This window comes from Stenella coeruleoalba (genome assembly GCF_951394435.1).
Source record: "Stenella coeruleoalba genome assembly, chromosome: 8".
Classification (NCBI taxonomy): Eukaryota; Metazoa; Chordata; class Mammalia; order Artiodactyla; family Delphinidae; genus Stenella; species Stenella coeruleoalba.
In genome coordinates, this window is record NC_137154.1 from 10,699,115 (window position 1) to 10,711,543 (window position 12,429).

Here is a 12,429-nt window from a genome sequence, read left to right on the forward strand (position 1 = left end):
TGAATCCCACACTCAATGACAAGATAATTAAACTCATACCCCTTCTCAGTTAGGCTGGTGACAGGACAGCCAGTTCTCAGAGACACTTCATCAGAATGCAAGAGGCGGCCTTGACCAAGGAGAGTCAGTGGAACAACAGCCCAGAATGTAGAAGTACACCCTATGGACACTGTTGAAAGAATCCAAAAAAGAAAGATTCAGATAGAAATTTTTGTCCTAGAGGACACTGAAAGAAAATGTGAGCTTCTTATTAAAATATATATATAGATACATATATATATTTATCTATGTATATGTATATGTATATGTATATATACCCCTTAGAACACCCTTGACAGATGCAGTGTGATTGTTCAGATAAAGTCATAACAGTTGTGAGTGAAAATTAACCTCAGGTCAGACTTGCAGGCTTATCTGGAGACATCCTCCGTCTCCTTCACCCAGTGCCATTTCCTTAAAAACTACAGACTTAAGCTAAATGTGGGATGCTATCTCTGCTTCACTTGCTGTGTGGGATTGGCCCCAGACTGGAGCAGCCTCAAGCTGGTATGATGGCCTTGGGTCTACATGACAAAACCAGTGTAAATGATGGGTGGGACACGAAAACAGCAGCTTCTCTGTAGCCTCTGGCCCTCCTCTAAAGCAGCCAAACACACCTTTTGTGGGTGAAGAGACAAAGGAAACCATATATTCGAGCAATATATGGTTCTGCCAATGTAATGAAGATCTGTACCTGCTGTGTCTCCTGCCCTGTATCCTTCTATAAAGCAAAATGAAGATAGTCTTAGATTAAAGCCTACTGACGTCTGGTGAGTCTGACTGTGAAATCGAATCATCCACAGCCGTGGGCCCTCATTAATTCTACTACAAGGAATATATCCTAAGGAAGTTTTTAGATAGAGATGTAAAGGCATTCTTACAAATAAAGCTATCCATCACTATATTTTCATGATAAGGAAATACTAGAAATAAAAAAATGTTTAAAGTACTACATAGAAAGTAAACTTATCTAGTGACTTTTTTAATAAAGAAAGCGATACAGAGTTTAGGTGAGGAACAATGACTGTAAAGTAAGCCACAGGTCTGACACATGGACAAAGTAAGTGGGATGCAAATAAAACAACAGATATTACCAAAAAAAAAAAAAAAGAAAAGAAAAAAATCCCACTAACTCAAAAAGATACATGGACCCCAATGTTCATAGCAGCATTATTTACAATTGCCAAGTCATGGAAGCAACCTAAATGTCCATCAACAGACATGGTGTGTGTGTCTGTGTGTGTACACACATATACATATATACAATGGAATACTACTCAGCCATAAAAAAGAATGAAATCTTGCCATTTGCAGCAACATGGATGGACTTGGAGGACATTATGCTAACTGAAATAAGTCAGACAGAGAAAGATAAACACTGTATGATATCACTTATATGTGGAATCTAAAAATCTAACAAACTAGTGAATATAACAAAAAGAAGCAGACTCACAGGTAAAGAACAAACTAGCGGTTACTGGGGGTGGGTGCATTATAGGGGTGGGAGAGTGGGAGGTATAAACTATTGGGTGTAAAGTAAGCTCAAGATTGTATTAAACAACACAGGGAATGTAGCCAATATTTTATAATAACTGATTAAATGGAAAGTAACCTTTAAAATAGTATAAAAGATTTTTAAGCAGATATAAAAGATAACTTTATGACTTAGGAAAAATAAATGAGGAGAGAGAAATGAAGATCTTTGTTTCCACGCCTCGATTTAGAAGTAACTCACAAACACTCAAATAGAGTTACAGATGTAGAAAACAAATTTATGGTTACCAGGGGGTAAGGGGCTGGGGGGGATAAATTGGGAGATTGGGATTGACATACACACACTACTATATATAAACTAGATAATAAGGACCTGCTGTATATCACAAGGAACACTACTCAATACTCTGTAATAAACTATATGGGAAAAGAATCTAAAAAAGAGTGGATACATGTATATGTATAACTGATGCACTTTGCTGTACACCTGAAACAAACACAACATTGTAAATCAACTATACTCAAATAAAAATTTTTAAATAAATAAAAACAAGGGGACAGGGGATGACCAGAGATAGGGGGCTGGATAATGAGTAGATCAGAATGGGACATGGAAAAGAAAGCTGAAACTTCAAGCAGGGAAATCTTTTCCCCAAGGCAGGGTGAATGAGGTGGAGAGCTGTGCAGTGGAAAATACCTACATCTAAAAGGAAACATAAAAAATAGCTCTTGACATCCACCAGAGGGCAGACAGCAGAAGCAAGAAGAACTACAATCCTGCAGCCTGCAGAACAAAAACCACATTCACAGAAAGATAGACAAGATGAAAAAGCAGAGGGCTATGTACCAGATGAAGGAACAAGATAAAACCCCAGAAAAACAACTAAATGAAGTGGAGATAGGCAACAATCCAGAAAAAGAATTCAGAATAATGATAGTGAAGATGATCCAGGACCTCAGAAAAAGAATGGAGACAAAGATCGAGGAGATGCAAGAAATGTGTAACAAAGACCTAGAAGAATTAAAGAACAAACAAACAGAGATGAACAATACAATAACTGAAATGAAAACTACACTAGAAGGAATCAATAGCAGAATAACTGACACAGAAGAATGGATAAGTGACCTGGAAGACAGAATGCTGGAATTCACTGCTGCGGAACAGAATAAAGAAAAAAGAATGAAAAGAAATGAAGACAGACTAAGAGACATCTGGGGCAACATTAAACACAACAACATTCGCATTATAGGGGTCCCAGAAGGAGAAGAGAGAGAGAAAGGACCCGAGAAAATATTTGAAGAGATTATAGTCGAAAACTCTCTAACATGGGAAAGGAAATAGCCACCCAAGTCCAGGAAGTGCAGTGAGTCCCATACAGGTTAAACCCAAGGAGAAACATGCCGAGACACATAGTAATCAAATTGGCAAATATTAAAGACAAAGAAAAATTATTGAAAGCAGCTAGGGAAAAATGACAAATAACATACAAGAGAACTCCCATAAGGTTAACAGCTGACTTCTCAGCAGAAACTCTACAAGCCAGAAGGGTGTGGCATGATATACTTAAAGTGATGAAAGGGAGGAACCTACAGCCAAGATTACTCTACCTGGCAAGGATCTCATTCAGATTTGATGGAGAAATCAAAAGCTTTACAGACAAGCAAAAGCTAAGAGAATTCAGCACCACCAAACCAGCTGTACAACAAATACTAAAGGAACTTCTCTAAGTGGGAAACACAAGAGAAGAAAAGGACATACAAAAACAAACCCAAAACAATTAAAAAAGTGGTCATAGGAAATACATATAGATAATTACTCTAAACATGAATGGATTAAATGCTCCAACCAAAAGACACAGGCTTGCTGAATGGATACAAAAATAAGACCCATATATATGCAGTCTACAAGAGACCCACTTCAGACCAAGGGACACATACAGACTGAAAGTGAGGGGATGGAAAAAGATATTCCATGCAAATGGAAATCAAAAGAAAACTGGAGTAGCAATACTCGTATCAGATAAAATAAATTTAAAATAAAGAATGTTACAAGAGACAAGGAAGGACACTACATAATGACCAAGGGATCAATCCAAGAAGAAGATATAACAATTATAAATATATATGCACCCAACATAGGAGCACCTCAATACATAAGGCAACTTTTCCCAATGGACAGATCATCCAAAATGAAAATAAATAAGGAAACAGAAGCTTTAAATGACACAATAGACCAGATAGATTTCATTGATATTTATAGGACATTCCACCCAAAAACAGCAGATTACACTTTCTTCTCAAGTGCGCACGGAACATTCTCCAGGATAGATCACATCTTGGGTCACAAATCAAGCCTCAGTAAATTTAAGAAAATAGAAATCATATAAAAAATATATCCTGACCACAGCGCTATGAGATTAGAAATGAATTACAGGGAAAAGAACGTAAAAAACACAAACACATGGAGGCCAACACATGGAGGTTACTAAATAACCCAGATCACTGAAGATATCAAAGAGGAAATCAAAAAACACCTAGAGAAAAATGACAATGAAAATACGATGATCCAAAACCTATGGGATGCAGCAAAAGCAGTTCTAAGAGGGAAGTTTATAGAAATACAATCCTACCTCAAGAATAAGAAAAAATCCCAAATAAAAAATCTAAGCTTACACCTAAAGGAACTAGAGAAAGAAAAAACAAAACCCAAAATTAGCAGAAGGAAAGAAATCATAAAGATCAGAGCAGAAATAAATGAAACAGAAACAAAGAAAACAATAGCAAAGATCAATAAAACTAAAAGCTGGTTCTTTGAGAAGATAACCAAAATTGATAAACCATTAGCCAGACTCATCAAGCAAAAGAGGGAGAAGACTCAAATCAATAAAATCAGAAATGAAAAAGGAGAACTTACAACAGACACCGCAGAAATACAAAGCATCCTAAGAGACTGCTACAAGCAACTCTATGCTAATAAAATGGACAACCTCGAAGAAATGGACAAATGCTTAGCAAGGTATAACCTTCCAAAACTGAACCAGGAAGAAATAGAAAATATGAAGAGACCAATCACAAGTAATGAAATTGAAACTGTGATGAAAAATCTTCCAGTAAACAAAAGTCCAGGACCAGATGGCTTCACAGGTGAATTCTATCAAACATTTAGAGAAGAGCTAACATCCATCATTCTCAAACTTTTCCAAAAAACTGCAGAAGAAGGAACACTTCCAAACTCATTCTATGAGGCCACCATTACCCTTATACCAAAACCAGACAAAGATACTACAAAAAAAGAAAATTACAGACCAATATCACTGATGAATATAGATGCAAAAATCCTCAACAAAATACTTGCAAACAGAATCCAACAACACATTAAAAGGATAATACACCATGATCCAGTGGGATTTATCCCAAGGATGCAAGGATTCTTCAATATACGCAAATCAATCAATGTGATCCACCATATTAACAAATTGAAGAAGAAAAACCATATGATCCTCTCAATAGATGCAGAAAAAGCTTTTGACAAAATTCAACACCATTTATGATAAAAACTCTCCAGAAAGTGGGCATAGAGGGAACCTACCTCAACATAATAAAGGCCATATACAACAAACCCACAGCAAACATCATTCTCAATGGTGAAAAACTGAAAGCATTTCCTCTAAGATCAGGAGTAAGACAAGGATGTCCACTCTCACCGCTATTATTCAACATAGTTTTAGAAGTCCTAGCCACGGCAATCAGAGAAAAAAAAAGAAATAAAAGGAATACAAATCAGAAAAGAAGAAGTAAAACAGTCACTGTTTGCAGATGACACGATACCATACATAAAGAATCCTAAAGATGCCACCAGAAAACTATTAGAGCTAATCAATGAATTTGGTAACGTACCAGGATACAAAATTAATGCACAGAAATCTCTTGCATTCCTATACACTAATGATGAAAAATCTGAAAAAGAAATTAAGGAAACATTCCCATTTACCATTGCAACAGAAAGAATAAAATACCAAGGAATAAACCTACCTAGGGAGACAAAAGACCTGTATGCAGAAAATGATAAGACACTGATGAAAGAAATTAAAGATAATACCAAGAGATGGAGAGATATACCATGCTCTTGGATTGGAAGAATCAGTATTGTGAAAATGACTATACTACCCAAAGCAATCTACAGATTCAATGCAATCCTTATCAAATTACCAATGGCATTTTTTACAAAACTAGAACAGAAAATCTTAAAATTTGTATGGAGACACACAAGACCCCGAATAGCCAAAGCAGTCTTGAGGGAACAAAATGGAGCTGGAGGAATCAGACTCCCTGACTTCAGACTACACTACAAAGCTACAGTAATCAAGACAAGATGGTACTGGCACAAAAACAGAAATATAGATCAATTGAACAGGATAGAAAGCCCAGAGATAAACCCACGCACCTATGGTCAACTAATCTATGACAAAGGAGGCAAGGATATACAATGAAGAAAAGACAGTCTCTTCGATAAGTGGTGCTGGGAAAACTGGACAGCTACATGTAAAAGAATGAAATTAGAACACTCCCTAACACCATACACAAAAATAAACTCTAAATGGATTAGAGACCTAAGTGTAAGACCAGGCACTATTAAACTCTTAAAGGAAAACATAGGAAGAACACTCTGACATAAATCACAGCAAGATATTTTTTGATCTATCTCCTAGAGTAATGGAAATAAAAACAAAAATAAACAAATGGGACCTAATGAAACTTCAAAGCTTTTGCACAGCAAAGGAAACCATAAACAAGACGAAAAGACAACCCTCAGAATGGGAGAAAATATTTGCCAATGAATCAATGGACAAAGGATTAATATCCAAATATATAAATAGTTCATGCAGCTCAATATTAAAGAAACAAAGAAGCCAATCCAAAAATGGGCAGAAGACCTAAACAGACATTTCTCCAAAGAAGACATACAGATGGCCAAGAAGCACACGAAAAGCTGCTCAACATCACTAATTATTAGAGAAATGTAAATCAAAACTACAATGAGGTACCACCTCACAGCAGTTAGAATGGGCTTCATCAGAAAATCTACAAACAACAAATGCTGGAGAGGGTGTACAGTAAAGGGAACCCTCTTCCACTTTTGGTGGCAATATAAATTGATACAGCCACTATGGAGAACAGTATGGAGGTTCCTTAAAAAACTAAAAATAGAATTACCATCTGATCCAGCAATCCCATTACTGGGCATATACCCAGAGAAAACCATAATTCAAAAAGACACATGCACCCCAATGTTCATTACAGCACTATTTACAATAGCCAGGTCATGGAAGCAACCTACATGCCCATCGACAGACGAATGGATAAAGATGTGATACATATATACAATGGAATATTACTCAGCCATAGAAAGGAATGAAATTGGGTCATTTGTTGAGACGTGGATGGATCTAGAGACTGTCATACAGAGTGAAGTAAGTCAGAAAGAGAAAAACAAATATCGTATATTAACACATATATGTGGAACCTAGACAAATGGTACAGATGAACTGGTTTGCAGGGCAGAAATTGAGACACAGATGTAGAGAACAAAGGTACGGACACCAAGGCGGGAAAGCCACGGTGGGTGGGGGTGGGGGTGGGCTGAATTGGCCGATTGGGATTGACATGTATACACTGATGTTTATAAAGCTGATGACTAATAAGAACCTGCTGTATAAAAGTAAATAAATAAAATTCAAATATTAAAAAAAAATAGCTCTTCTCCCAAGCATGAGGATAAACTAGATAAATCACTTGCTTTGGGAGGGTGCGGAGGTAGAGGGCAAACGAGAGGAAGCAACACCACTACAGAAGTCAGGAAAATAAAATGGCAAATCACTTCTACTCAAAACAGCACACAGCAAGAGACCCAGCAACCTCTACACCTTCAGCAAAACATGAGGGCTGCTCTAGTACCTGACTCTTCCTCAGAAAACGCCGAAATTATGCAGAGAAGTAAAGATGATCGGAACCCCACAGAAGCCTTCACGATGTCAGCTCCCAACCAAAGACCCTGGAAAACCACAGGAAATCGGTAGCACCTGGCCTGTTTTGAATACTTTTATAGCCAATGCCACACCCAGCTGACTGCATTTACAAGTCACTTTGTGCTGATTGATTTTATTTTCCAGGAATATGGATTGTTTTTGCTGATTCAAATTGCTTAATATCTGGAAAATAGGGAAAGCACAAAGAACGAAATTAAACTCTTTATAAAAGCCACCATGTTTTATATTCAGAGAAAGACTTCTTTCTACCACCTGAAACTTGACATTCTCCTGATCACTCCAGTACAGAAGTCAGGAATGCAAAGAAAGTACCACCACAAACCTTTGAGAATGTGACTTCTCCAGGCCCTCTGAAGTTCCTGGGAGAAGAAGTTCCTGAAATTCCAGAGTGTCAATGTGTTTATTGAATTGTTGGGGAATGACATTTAGGGAGATATTTTAAGCCAGTAGTTTTCCAACCTTAGCAGGATCAGAATCACCTGAAGGGCTTGTTAAAACACAGATTGCTAGGCTGTGCCCCAGATTCTAATTCGAGGCTGCCATGGGGCCTAAGAATGTGTTTCTGAAAGTTCCAGGTGATGCTGATGTGCCGGTCCCAGGACCACACTTTGAGAACCACTGACTCAGATAATATTACTTTAGAGAACCACATAGTTCAATGGCTCACAAACTTGAGGTTAATTATCAAAATTATCAGGAGGGTTATTTAAAAATGTAGATGTCGGGCTTCCCTGGTGGCGCAGTGGTTGAGAGTCCGCCTGCCGATGCAGGGGACACGGGTTCGTGCCCCGGTCCAGAAAGATCCCACATGCCACGGAGCGGCTAGGCCCGTGAGCCACGGCCACTGAGCCTGCGCGTCCGGAGCCTGTGCTCCGCAACGGGAGAGGCCACAGCAGTGAGAGGCCCGCGTACCGAAAAAATAAAAAAAATAAAAAAAGTATAAGGGGGCTTCCCTGGTGGCGCAGTGGTTGAGAGTCCGCCTGCCGATGCAGGGGACACGGGTTCGTGCCCCGGTCCGGGAGGATCCCACGTGCCACGGAGCGGCTGGGCCCGTGAGCCATGGCCGCTGAGCCTGCGTGTCCGAAGCCTGTGCTCCGCAACGGGAGAGGCCACAACAGTGAGAGGCCCGCGTACCGCAAAAAAAAAAAAAAAATGTAGATGTCTTAGTTCCACTCCAGTCCAATGGGATCTAATTGTAGCTGAAAGCTTTAGAGTACATCTGAATCACTGCAGGTTCTTCTGAAAAAATGTACATTTCTAGAGTCTAAACCAGAGGGACAAGGCCCAGGAATCTGCATTTTTAACAATTGCCCCAGGTGATTCGTGGAGGCTCATACTTTGAGAAACCTGGAGCAGAGGTCCTCAGGACTACTGATGAGGGAGGGAGGGAGGGAGGCCTCCAGTTCTCCTTCAGTGATTTCCATTTCATTTTCATCTGTTTTACATTAGAGCCTTTTTTTTTAACCACCACCGTTATAAATCCTCTATGTCCTTTGAAGTGTAAGATCTTAATATTAAATTAGAAACTAGATGTGACTAGAGGTTGCTCCATGAATGTCATCTTTGATACACCAATGAGGAATAAAAAAGTAGGATTCCAAATCCTACTTCCCTTCATATATTCTCCTGGCATTTCCAACACCTATATAATATAAATGCTATAAATGTAAAACAAATGTTTTATAAATTTATAAAATTATACATTTACAAATGTAACACATTTATGTTATTTGTGCTAGTAGTTGTGCTCTTTTGAGGATCTGGAATGATCTAAAAGAAAACAGAGAGACCAGTCCGACCAGCATGATACTGGACCTAATTCCAGAATCGGCAACCTGAACAAAAACCTTTCCATAAGAGGGAAGAAAAACCTTCACACGAGGCAGCACTTCCCTCCTCCCAACTGTAGCTTCTTCTAGACATCCACACATTATAATAGGAAAAAAGAGGTGGGATAAATCAGCATGCCACCAGGCCATTTTGTACCACCTCCAGATCTGGGAAGGAAGGACCTCTGCTCACGACTCAGGCTCTAGAGGGCTTCACTCTGGCCTTCTCCACTGTGCCCTTCGCCTGGGGGAGAAGATGTGTTGGATCAAGAGGACAAGCCACCCAGAGCCCCAACCTCCAGAATTTTCTACCCAAATGGCCCTCATTTCACACCCAAGGCCCACATGAGTCTCTCCCCTGAGTCTGTCCTCCCTGGTGTGGGTACCCCTTGGCCCAGTGGGTGACCAAAAGGTAGTTGCCTACTAGAAATATGACCAGAACTTGGACACGTCATTTGTAGTGTCCACACCCATGCTCTCCGTGTGTGTGGGGCCCCTCACAACACAGATTGGAGTGGGATTGGGAAGAGAGGAGAAATTGGGCCACAGGCTATGGGTGGGCCATAAGTGGAGTGGAGATAGATGGTGGCTCTTACCACATTGCAATGTTCCAACACAGAACTCTGAGGACTCTGAAAATGCCAAATTAAAATCTGCCTTTCTATCTCATTATGAAAGTTGGTTCGTCAAAATAGGAGGTCAGAACATATCTTGTTTAACAGTTTCTTTGATTGATTTATAAGTTTTATAAGATATCTGGAACATGTGCCTCCACTTGTACCCTTGCTGCTGTCCCCATATATGCTGGTTAGGAACGGACCTGGGCCATTTGGGCTCAGCTCAGAGTAGCTGGTCCTGGGCCATATCTACTGACCTCCTTGGAAGCTCTTAGGACCTTGTCTAGCTCAGCCAATGACCGTGAAGGACCTGGATTTTACTAGACTTCTTGGTTCACCCCTCAATGTTCACCTCTAGTAAATCAAGCAAATAAACGGAATTACATAAGTCGTGTTTAATAGCATGTACAGAGGCGAAACAAAAGGAGTACAGATTATCTCATAGTGCATTTACCTGATTAGATAAAGAAATACTGAATAATAGATGACTCTAATGTACTTAATACTTGGGTGACCTTGACTCCAGACCCTAGACGCTTAAATCCTGAATTCTCTCTCAGTCTTGCTGGAAACCTCCTCAATCTTCTACTTTTATTTTCTAGTTTGTTCCTATGTAAACTTCTAACATTTATCGCAGTGTGATTATAGGCCAATACATGTTATTAATTTATTATTTGGTTTAAGCACCTGGGGCGGTTCCTTTCAGCAAATATTTGACAACCTCTCATGTAGCAGGCATTCTGCATGGTGCAGTAGGAGATACAATGGTGAACAAGGAAGATTGAGCCTTGCCTTTGAGGAGCTCACTGTCTGGCAGGGAAACAAACACAGTTAAGAAATATTGATAATTCTGCAAATAACTAATTGCAATTTCTCGTATGTGCTACAAAGGAAAGTACAGAGTGCCAAGGGTGTAGATAACAGAGGAACATAACCAAGTCTGGAGGTGCTACGAGAGTGTCCCTGAGGAAGTACAGCTCCCCTTAACCACAAGGGATGCCTGAAACAGAGGGTAGTACCAAACCCTATATATACTGTTTTCCCTATACGTACATAGCTATAATAAAGTTTAATTTATAAATTAGGCACAATAAGAGATTAAGAACAATAACTAGTAATAAAATAGAACAATTATAAAACATACTATAATAAATGGTAGGTGAATGTGGTCTCTCTCTCCCAGGATACCTTATTGTAAGAATGTAATGCCTTTTCCATTTTAAGGAAGCACTTTTCATGCACTGTGGCCTTCCCTTTTGCAGTTTGAGGTGGCTAGGTAGACTTGATCCTGGGTGAAGCCTACTGGGCCTCAATAGTTTGATCATGAATCTGTATCCAACCTCACTGGTGCTGGTAGAGCAGAGTAGACATCGCTGGCAGGAGATTGGAGGGTGGGAGAAAAGGAGGATCTAGGGTATTTCTCCCCCTTAATCTCTCCTCATGAGACATCTCCAGTGAGGGTACCCCTGCCAGGCAGCACTACCTTCCACAGTTCCATGGCTTCCGTTGGCCCCTCCAAGTCTAGGGTAGTGACAGTCTGCAGTTGCTAAACTCTGGGGTGCCTCATCTTCTCCTATTTACTCTTTCAGCTCTTCTAAAACCCCTCGTTATTAGCAGAAAATGAGATATTAATAATCTGTGGCATGTGGTGGCATCACACTACTTAATTTGCCACCCGTTGCTTCCTACGATGATGAGCCAGTTGAAGGCAAGATTTCTGAAGGTCGGTTAGCTTCTGCAGTTGGCTGTGAGAGCGACAGGAATGATTTAGGAGAATATGGGGTGAGATGGCTACTTCTGACGTCATGGACCAGCTTACAGGAATAAAATTTTAAGTTCAAGATCTTAAGTTCTCTGTTTGACTTATGTTCAGAAAACCAGAGAACTTCTATACAAGCCTGACAAGATGTCATTATTTCTTATACCCACAGGCCAGAGGAGGCTGAGAATTAATGCCAAGAGCTAACTGTACAGCTTGCAGAATTATAATGCAAGTATAGCTTACAGCCCACCAAAGTCTCTGTTGTAAGGATTTGATCATTGACTAGGAAGGAGTGGGACCCTAAGAATCAAGATAGGTATTTTGAATATACTTGAAAGGACCTGAGAATCTTAATCATATAATCAATTTGAAACTTTCTTGTTAAAAGAATTAGCTTCTCCTATCCTGGCTGAACAGCCTAGGCTTCCTTTGCTTAAAGACCCTATAATAATCTAATTTGCGGCAGTTTTCCTGCAAGGATACGGCTGTTCTCCTTAAAGCCTAGACCTATGACCACTCATTGTCTCTGGAACCATCACTAGGGTTAGATCCCACTATGCCCCAGGAAGACAAGTGCAAAGTTTGATCCAACAGGAGACAGCTTAAACACAAAAATAATTACGAGATCTTTCTAATTTACA

At 39.6% G+C, this 12,429-nt stretch overlaps 1 protein-coding gene across 2 annotated transcripts in view; it reads right to left on the minus strand.

Annotated features, from left to right (window-relative positions):
- The window catches only part of STX3 (syntaxin 3), a 136,214-nt gene that overhangs the window by 20,971 nt on the left and 102,814 nt on the right, over positions 1 to 12,429 (minus strand). The window contains exon 10 of one of the 2 annotated variants that reach the window (XR_013829605.1): positions 40 to 169. The exons of the other annotated variant lie outside the window; for it this stretch is intronic. The gene's annotated coding sequence lies outside the window, so the exon portion shown is untranslated. The remainder of the gene's footprint in view (positions 1 to 39; positions 170 to 12,429) is intronic. 2 annotated transcript variants of the gene reach the window in all.